This window comes from Castor canadensis, chromosome X, assembly GCF_047511655.1.
Source record: "Castor canadensis chromosome X, mCasCan1.hap1v2, whole genome shotgun sequence".
Classification (NCBI taxonomy): Eukaryota; Metazoa; Chordata; class Mammalia; order Rodentia; family Castoridae; genus Castor; species Castor canadensis.
In genome coordinates, this window is record NC_133405.1 from 53,440,683 (window position 1) to 53,450,620 (window position 9,938).

A 9,938-nucleotide genomic window follows, 5' to 3' on the forward strand; every position below is an offset into this window, starting at 1 on the left:
CTAAGAGGGAATTTTATGAGTGCTTACATTAAAAAATCAGAAAGATCTAAATAAATAACCTAATAGTACACTTCAATGTCCTAGAAAAGCAAGAACAAGCCTAACCTCAAATTGGTAGATGGAAAGAAATAATAAAGGTCAGGGAGGAAAGTAATGAAATGGAGACTAAAAGAACAATACAAAGGATCAAAGAAATGGAGTTGGTTCTTTTAAAAGATAAACAATATTAACAAACCCATAGCCAAACTAACTGAAAGACACTGAAGACCCAAATTTTAAAATTAGAAGGCCAAGTGTGGCGGTTCAAGCCTAAATTTCTAGCTGTTAGGGAGGCAGAGATTGGGAGGATCACGATTTGAGGCCAGCATGTGCAAAAACTTCGTGAGACTGAATCTTAACCAGGCTGTGCTGCTATGCGCCTGTCATCCCAGTTATGCCAGGAAGCACAAATGGGAGGAATATGGTCCAGGCTGGCCTGAGCATAAACTGTGACCTTATCTCAAAAAAACCAATGCAGAAGGGACTGTAATGTAGCTCAAGTGGTAGAAAGCTTGCCTAAAAAGATAAAGGTCCTGAGTTCAACCCCCAGTACCACCAAAAACTTAGAGATAAAAAGTGGTTATTACAACAGATACCACTGAAATCCAGAGGATATTTAGGAAATATTTTGAAAAATGATATTCTAATAAATTGGATATCTACAAGAAATGGATAAATTTCTACATATATATGAACTATCAAAATTGAACAAGAAGACATAAAAAAACTAAACAAATCAATAACAAGCAATGAAACTGAAGCAGTAATAAAAGTTTTTCAATAATGAAAAGTCCAGGACCATATGGATTCACTGCTGAATTCTGTTAGACCTTTAAAGAACCAACATCAATTCTCTACAAACTATTCCATAAAATAGAAAGAGAAGGAACACTTTCAAATTCATTCTACAAAACCAGTATTATCCTCATATTAAAACTAGATGAGGCCAGAACAAAGCAAGAAAACTACAGACTAATTTCCTTGAGGAACACAGGCACAAAAACCCTCAACAAAATACTTGCACATCAAATATACCAGCACATTAAAAAACATACACTGTGATCAAGTTGGTTTCATTCCAGGGATGCAAGGGATGGTTCAACATACACAAATCGATAAACTTAATACAGCACCTAAATAAAATAAAGGGCAGCAATCACATGACCATCACAATAGATGCAGAAAAAGCCATGATAAAACTCAACATTCCTTCATGATAAATGCCCTGAAGAAACTAGCAACAGAAGGACCATACTTCACCATAATAAAGGCTACAGATGACAGAGCTACAGCCAACACTACACAGAATGGGAAAAACTAAAATTATTTCCTCTAAAATCAGGAATGATACAAGGTTTTCCACTATCACTAGTGTTATTCAATATAGTTCTTGAAATCTTAGCCAGAAAAATAAGAGAAAGAAACAAAAAGAATACAAATAGAAAAGGAAGAAGTAAAAGTATCTCTATTTGCAGATGACGTGATTGTATACTTAAAAGAACCTAAAGAACCCTCCAGAAGGTCTGATAAACACTTTCATAAAAATAGCAGGATTCAAAACGGACGTATCTGAATTAGCAGGTTTTCTATACACCAATAATAACTCACTGAAAAAGAAATAAGGAATGCAATCCCATTCATAATAGCTCAAAAATTAAATACCCAGGCATAATCCTGGGTACAGCAAAGGAAATAATCTACAGAGTGAAGAGACAGCCTACAGAATGAGAGATAATCTTTGCTACTTATTCATCCAGGAGATTAATCCACAACATATAAAGAGCTCAAAAATAGTTAAAAACCAACCAAGCAAATAATTCAATCAATAAATGGCAAATGAACTGAACAGACACTTTTCAAATGAAAAATTACAAATGGTCAATAAATACATGAAAAATTAAACATCTTTAGCTATTAGGGAAATGCAGTCAAAATTACAGTGAGATTCCCTGCTACCCCAGTCAGAATGGCTATCATCAAGAAAACAACAACAAATGCTGGCAAGGATGGAGTAGGGATTCCTTCTCCATGGGTAGGAATTTAAGTTCTAGTCACTATTGAAATCAATATGAAGGTTCTTTAAAAACTTGAAAATATAACTATCATACGACTCAGCTATCCAATAGAAATACCACATAACCATGTTTATTGCTGCACTATAGCTAAGTTATGGAGTCAGCCTAGGTGCCAATAAAAAATACATAAAGAAAATGTGGAGTTTTACTCAGCTGTAAAGAAGCATAAAATTATGTCATTTGCAGGAAAATGGATGGAACTGGAGATCAGAATGTTAATCAAAATAAGCCAGATTTACTAATACAAATATACAGGAGATGAATATAATCAAAGCATGTTCTATGTATGCATGAAAATGTCACAAAGAATTCTGTCAGTTTGTACAATTACTATACACTAAAAACAAGAATCCCTCAAATCACATTGATACGGTATAAGATATTGCTGGTGGATTATCCATGATTTGGATCATCCACTGATTTAGTCTATCCCTTGATTAGATTAGCCACTGAATAGATCAACCACCACTTATTAAATGAACCACAGCTTAAATCATCCATGAGTATTATCAGCCACTGATTTAACCAAGAAGTGAGATCAATGACTATTAGATCAACCACAGAGTAGATCAGCCACTGACTAGATTGGGCACTGATTATATTATATCCTGATTGGAAAATTCACTGACTAGATTTATCCAGTGAAGCCTCAGCCCAAGATAGTTAACATTACTATTAACAGTGAGGGCTACACACATCCATCTGGCTAGTTGCACGAAAATCGCCCCTGCAGGCTGTTTTTATCAATATTCTGTTGCTGGTCATGAAAGGCCTCCAATGTACATTTCTGCAACTCCAGTGCATCAGCTTTGGTGCTTGTGGAAACTGATCTCCAGCTGCAATTTTGAATCTTTTCTTCAGTTGAGGGATCTGAACTTTTTTGATGCAGTGCTTGATGTAGGTATAGATGGTCTAGATCCACTCCTGGAGATGTAGTGTTCCCTAGTGTTATGGCAGGAGAGAATGAGCTGTCTTTAGTTTCAGTTCTCTTCTTTGGTTTGGTCAATGTTTTTGTCATTGGGTCTTTCTCCCTTATGAATAGGATATAAACAGCAGAGGTAATTGTAGTATGAATTTTGCAATTCCTGGGATTAGTTTGTTAAAATTGGTGATGGAAGGACACTTCCTATTTCTTCTTTTTTCTTCCTCCTTGCAAACGAATGTTTTCTCTACTAGAGTGGTCAGGACCCATCACTAAGTGGAAGCAGAATCGGAACTGTTCTGAGGTGGAGATCAGAGATTTTCTGCTCAAAGTAAAGGCTCTGGGAGGTTAAAGTTAGTATTAATGATCAAGCCAGGCAGGGGGGTGTAGCTTGTTGGTAGAGTGCTGGTGTAGCTTCAGGCCCTGGTTCATTTCCCAGTACTACAAAAAGAAATGTTAAGTCCAAGTTGCACCATTCAGTATGGGTAACCATTATTTGCATTTGTTTTGGAGCACATTAAATGTTCTGAAAACATGTGAAAAATAAGAATGCAAAGTATGCCAATAATTTTATTAATAACATATAGAGATGGTAATGTTTTGGATATATTAGATTAAATAAAATATATTATTAATTAGGTAAAAAGGAATATGGCTGACAGTGCCAACTGGGCTTTCAGTTCCTTTATGTGAAAAGTAATCAAGCAGGTAGTTTATTTATTTAATTTTTAAAATTACAAGTATTAAAATTTATATTTTAGAGTGTATGGTTCTATGAAACTTACCACATTAAGGATTTGTATAACCCTCATAACAATGAGAGTAAAGAACTACCACCTCCCTACTGGAGGCATGGCTCAAATGATGGAGCACTTGCTGAGCAAGCACAAGGCCCTGAGTTCAAACCTTGGCACTGCAAAATATTTTATTAATTAACTATTAATTAACTAATTTAGAAAGACCTCCTCAAAGTAAGATGATGGGGATGCAAGTGCTGGCAAATCAGATGGAAGTAGAGTGGCCAATGGGAAGAAAAGCACTGAGGTGTTAAAAAGCCAAGACAATGCATCTAACAAAGAACGCAGTGATTAACTGTGTCAAAGCTTCTGCAAGGGCAAAAAGACTGAAAAATAGGATTTGGAGGGGGGAAAATACAGAAGAGCATTTTGAACTGAAAAAAATAATATAAGCAGTCATAAAGGTATATAAATATGTATTTGGGGTGGAGAAGTAAATAATACAGTATGGGTGAAATATTAATTGCATGAGAGCTAAAGTTATGACAGATCAAGTTACTCAGATCTTTCTTTTTCTCCTAGGCTGCCCTGTTTTCCCCTTCTACCTCCTTACCTAGCTATACATCTGGATTAAAAAAAAATTCTGAGTCATCTTTCTTTTCTCCCTCCCTTACTGTCTTCAATCTTTATCCATTTCTTCCTGGAATAAAAGGAACAGAGTTTTCATTAATGTTTCAGCTAAAAATCAATAAACTCAATAAATATTCAATATTGTCTGGGAATATTCCGGTGTAGTGTAGGAGACATGCAAACCAATTGTCAGAGCTCTGTGTATAGTACAAGGTGCCTGGGGACACAGAAGAGGGCACCTTATTCAGCTTTTCAATGTTATAATAAGAGGAAGGGTACTCAGGACAGGCTTCTGGGAGAAAGTGATAAAGAGACCAAGACTTAGGAGAGGAGTAGCTAGGACAAGGTGTCAGGGAGATAGTGTTCTAGGCAAAAGGAAAATCAGGGGCATGCTTGAAATGTGAAAGAGAATGGAGTACTATTCACAGATAAATAATATATTTTACTTCCTACAAATAGGGAGTAAAAAAATGTCACCCAACCCTACAAGTACCCAGTATTAACCACTTGTTAACATTTTAGTATTATTTCATATTCTTTTCTATTCTCATGAAAAACCCAAACTCGTATATGTATGTGTATATGTATATGTTAATAGTTTAAAAATATATGATTTTATTTTTATCATAAAATAATTTTATTTAACAATAGTTTACATCCTTTACAGATGATTAGTAAGTTTTTATGAAAAATAAATTTATAATCTGAGAAGCTAGGGATTAATCCCCTGGTTATATAGTAATACCATATTAAAGTAATTATAATCCTTTGGCATATTTAAGAAAAAGACCCCCTTGGTAGATCCTATGTATTGTGAAGTATTGAAAGGATGCATCTGTCAGAAAACTCAAAATTATTCAAAGATACACTTTTAAAACAAGTATTGACAAATACAAACAGTCCCTGATTAATGGGACTGTTACAATTTATGATGGTATAAAAACAATAGACATTCAGTAGTAACTGCATTTCAAATTTTGAATTTTTAAAAAAATTTGGTTTTAATTAGCATAAATTAATTGCACAAAGGGATTTCATTGTGATATTTACCACATGCATATAATGTACTTTGATCAAATTCACTCTATCTAATTGCTCTTTCTTAACCCTCCACCCCCTCCTATATAACAGTTTTTGGTGTGCTTCATTATGCTATTTTCATATACATATATAATATATATACTTCTATAATATTCACCCCCATCACCCTCTCCTTTCTGGAAACATCCACTCACTCACTCGTTCCTCTCCCCAAAAGCCCCCTTTTTACAATCATTTCATATTATTATTTTTTAGGTCTAAATTGTGCATATGAACACAAACATGTGATATTTGTGTTTCTGAGCTTGGTTTATCAAGCTCAATGTAATGATCTCTACTTCCATCCAAAAAATATATGCTTTTACAAAAACATTCTGCTACAGTCTGAATGTTCTTGTCCCTCCCTCAAATTCCTATGTTGAAATCCTACCCCCAGAAGGTGATGGTATTTGAAGGTGCGGCCTTTCAGAGGTGATTAAGTAATGTGGATGGATAACTCATGACAGAGATTAGTGTGCTTATAAAAACTGCCCTTGCTACTTCTACCATGTGAAAACACAATTAGAAGGCACCAGTATGAATTAGGATAGAGGCCTTCTTTAGACATTGAATTTGCTGGTGCATTGGTCTTGGACTTCCTAGCACTCTGAACAGTGAGATTAAATTTCTATTGCTTATAAGTCATCTAGTCTACAGTGTTTTGTTATAGCAGCTTGAATAGACTAAAATACATACATGTATTTGTTGGCTATTTGTTCTTTTCACTCGGAAACATAGCATAGGTGTCCTTCCTTATCAGTACAATAATTCATTGTTAATAGATGAATAACATTTCCTACTATGTGATATACTGTAAATTATTTAGCCAATTAAATGTTGATTGACATTTAGGCTATCTCTAGTTTTTTTTTTAGATTGTGGAGTTCTGCAATGAGCCCACTGGTATGTTATAAATATCTTTGTCTACATCTGCAAGCACTTCTGTAGTAGGGTATATGCTTAGTAGGGTATATTACTTTCCTAAGGCTGCCATAAGTTATCAAAACTTGTTGGTTTCAAACAACAGAAGTTTATTCTGTCCCAGTTCTAGAAGCTAGAAGTCCTAAATCAAGGTGTTAACAAAGCCATGCTACCTCTGAAGGGCCTAGAAAAGAATCTTTCTTTGTCTTTTCCTAACTTTTTGTGACTCCCCAAAAAACCTTGGCATTCCTTGGCTTATAGCTGCATCTCTCTAATCTCTGTCTCTATCTTCACATAGCTTTCTTCCCTGTGTGTGGATCCCTATATCTCCAAATCTTCTATGTGTAAGGACACCAATTGGTGGATTTAAGGTCTGCCCTAATCCAGTGTGATCTTGTCTTAATTTGATAACATCAGCAGACAATATTTCCAAATAAGTTTCCATTCACAGGTACTGAGGGATAAGTCTTCAACATATTGTTTTGGGGAACACATTTCAGGTCACTACATAGGGGAATACTGTGTAATTAAATATGCATGTTGAAACCTTGATAAATGTCATCATATTGTCTTCAAGTGGTTGTGCCAATGTGCACTTACTCCAACCATGTATGACGGCATAGTCATTTGTCACATAACACTTTCAGTCAAATAGGGACTGCATATATGATGGCGTCCCAATGGTGTCCCATAAGAGTATTAATAGCTGAAAATTTCCTGTCATTTAGTGATTTCATAGCCATTGTAATATCATGGCACAATGCATTACTTACATGTTTATTGGTGTAAACAAACTTTCTAGGCTATCTGTCATATAAACATATGATACATATAACTATGTACAGTACATAATACTTGATAATGATAAGAAACCACTATGAATTTACTATGCTTTTGTTATTTTAGGGTGAATTCCTTCTATTTATTAAAAAAACAACAGTTTACTGTAAAAGAATTGCCATGTTAAACCAGCAGAGCATCATACATCTTGTGTTTTACTATGTCTTGATTGCATCAAGAGGCTACATTGGATGATTGACCTATCTAGTTTGTTTGTAAGTATATTCTATGATGTTCACACAATAACAGAATTCCTAATGATGCTTTTCTCAGCACCTATCTATGTCATTAAGGGATACATGACTGTGCTTGTTTTGCTCTTTTCAGTTGGTTTAATTCTCTGTTACGGTTATTTTTAATTGTCAACTTATTGAATGATAAATGCCTTGGAGATTAGTAAAGGACACCTTTCGATGTGTCTATGAGGACATTTCCAGAGATGATTAGATCACGCGGGCTCTGAGGTAATGAATGGATTAATTCCTTGATGGATTCATATTATGATAGCATTATTGAGAGGTGGTGAACGTTAGGAGCTGGGGTGTAGTTAGGTTAACCAGGTCACTGGAGTTGTGTTCTGAAAGGCTGTATCTTGCCCTGGCCCTTTACTGTTTTCCCCCTTTCTCTGCTTCTTGGCTGTCATGGTGTGAACTGCTCTGTTCCACCATGTTCTTGCCATGATGGATTGACACCTCTGAAACTATGAGCCAAAATAAGAATTCCTCCCCTTAAATTGTTGTTTCTCTCAGGTATTTGGTCATAGCGATGAGAAGTAATACACATTCTTTGTTTATCCTTAGCATTTTTGATCATCTGCAGGTTGAAAAAACTTACCTCTCATTTTAACTGTAGTCCTGTTCATATTTCTTCTGCAGATTGCCTGTTAATATTTCTTGTCCAAATCTATTTTTTTAAATTTTATTTTTATTGAGAAATGATTAATAGACCATAAAGTTCACCATTTAAAAATGTATGATTCGATGGTTCTTAGAATATTCATAAGGTTGCAATCTAATTCCAGAAATCTTCATCACTTCCTAAAGAAACTCTGTATCTATTACCGATTACTTTTCCCGTTCCTTAGCTCCTGACAAACACTAATCTGTTTTTTGTCTCTATGGATTTTCCTTGTCTGGTTATTTCAAATAAATGCTTTGTGTTTGGTATGTGATCCTTTGTGTTTGGTTTCTTTTACCTAGCATAATGTTTTCAAGGTTCACCCATATTGTATCACGTGAAATTGTTTCTTTGTTATTGCCAAACAATATTTCATTGTATGGATATATTATATTTTGTTTAATCATTGAACTGAAGTTGTACATTGGCTTACTTGCACTTTTTTGGTTATTATGATTAATGCTGCTATGAATATTCAACTACAAGTTTTGTGTGAACATATGTTTTCAAATACCTTTGGATATTTATCTAGGGTTGGAATTTCTGGGCTATATGTTTAACCTTTTGAGGAATGACCAAAGTATTTTCCACAGTAACTGCATCATTTTATATTCCCATCAGCAATGAACAAAGGTTCCAAATCCTTGCTTACACTTGCTGTTGTTCATTTATTTTCACATTATGCCATCCTAGTGCATATAAAGTGGTAGTGCACGGTGGTTTTTATTCACATTTCCCTAACCATTAATGATGCTGAACATTTTTCATGCTCATATTAGATATCTGTATAGCTTGCTTTTTAGTGTCTATTCAAATCTTTTATTAATTAAAAATTTTTTGGTGGTATTGGGGTTTAATCTCAGGACTTTGGGCTTGCTAGGAAGGAACTCTGCTGTTTGAGACACAACTTCATCCTCTTTTTCTCTGGTTATTTTTAAGATAGGATCTTGCTTTTTGTCCAGTTTGGCCTGCACTGTAAGGCTCCTATTTTATGCTTCCCTCCATGGCTGGAATGACAGGCACACACAACCACACACACTTTTTTCTGTTATGATGGGGTCTCACAAACTTTTTTGTCCAGTCTGTTCTGGAACTGTGATCTTCCCAATCTCAGCCTCCCAAGTAGGTGTGAGCCATCAGCACCTGGCTCAATTAGGTTTTTTTTTTAAATTATTGAGTTCTAAGTGTTTTTCTTATATATTCTGAGTAAAGTGCCTTATTAGGTATATTACTTGCAAACCTTTTTTCTTATTTTATGGGTTGCCTTTCACCTATTGATAATGTCTTTTGATACACAAAAATTTTGGTTTTGATGTCTTCTAATTTATGCATTTCTTCTTTTTTTTTAACCTGTGTTTCATCATATCTGTCCATCAATGTTTCTTTCTAAGAGTATTGTAATTTTAGTCCTTGCATTTAGGTCTTTGATCCACATTGATTTAGTTTCTCTATGGTATGAGGTAGGGATCCAAATGCATTCTTTTGCATAGGTATATCTAGTTTTAATAGCATAATTTGTTGAAGAGACTGAGCTTTCTCAATTGAATAATCTTGACAACGTTGTAAAAACCATTTGACCATAAATGCAAAGGTTTATTTCTTGGCTCTATACTCTATGCAATTGGTTTATATACTTGCTCTTATTCTAGTGCCGTGCTATCTTGATCACTACAGCTTTGTGAAGTCACACATTAAGAGTTGTATAAATAGTATTCTTTTTCAAGATTGTTTTGGCTATTATTGGTCCCTTGCATTTCCATATACATTTTAGGACCAGTCTGTCAATTCTTGCAAAAG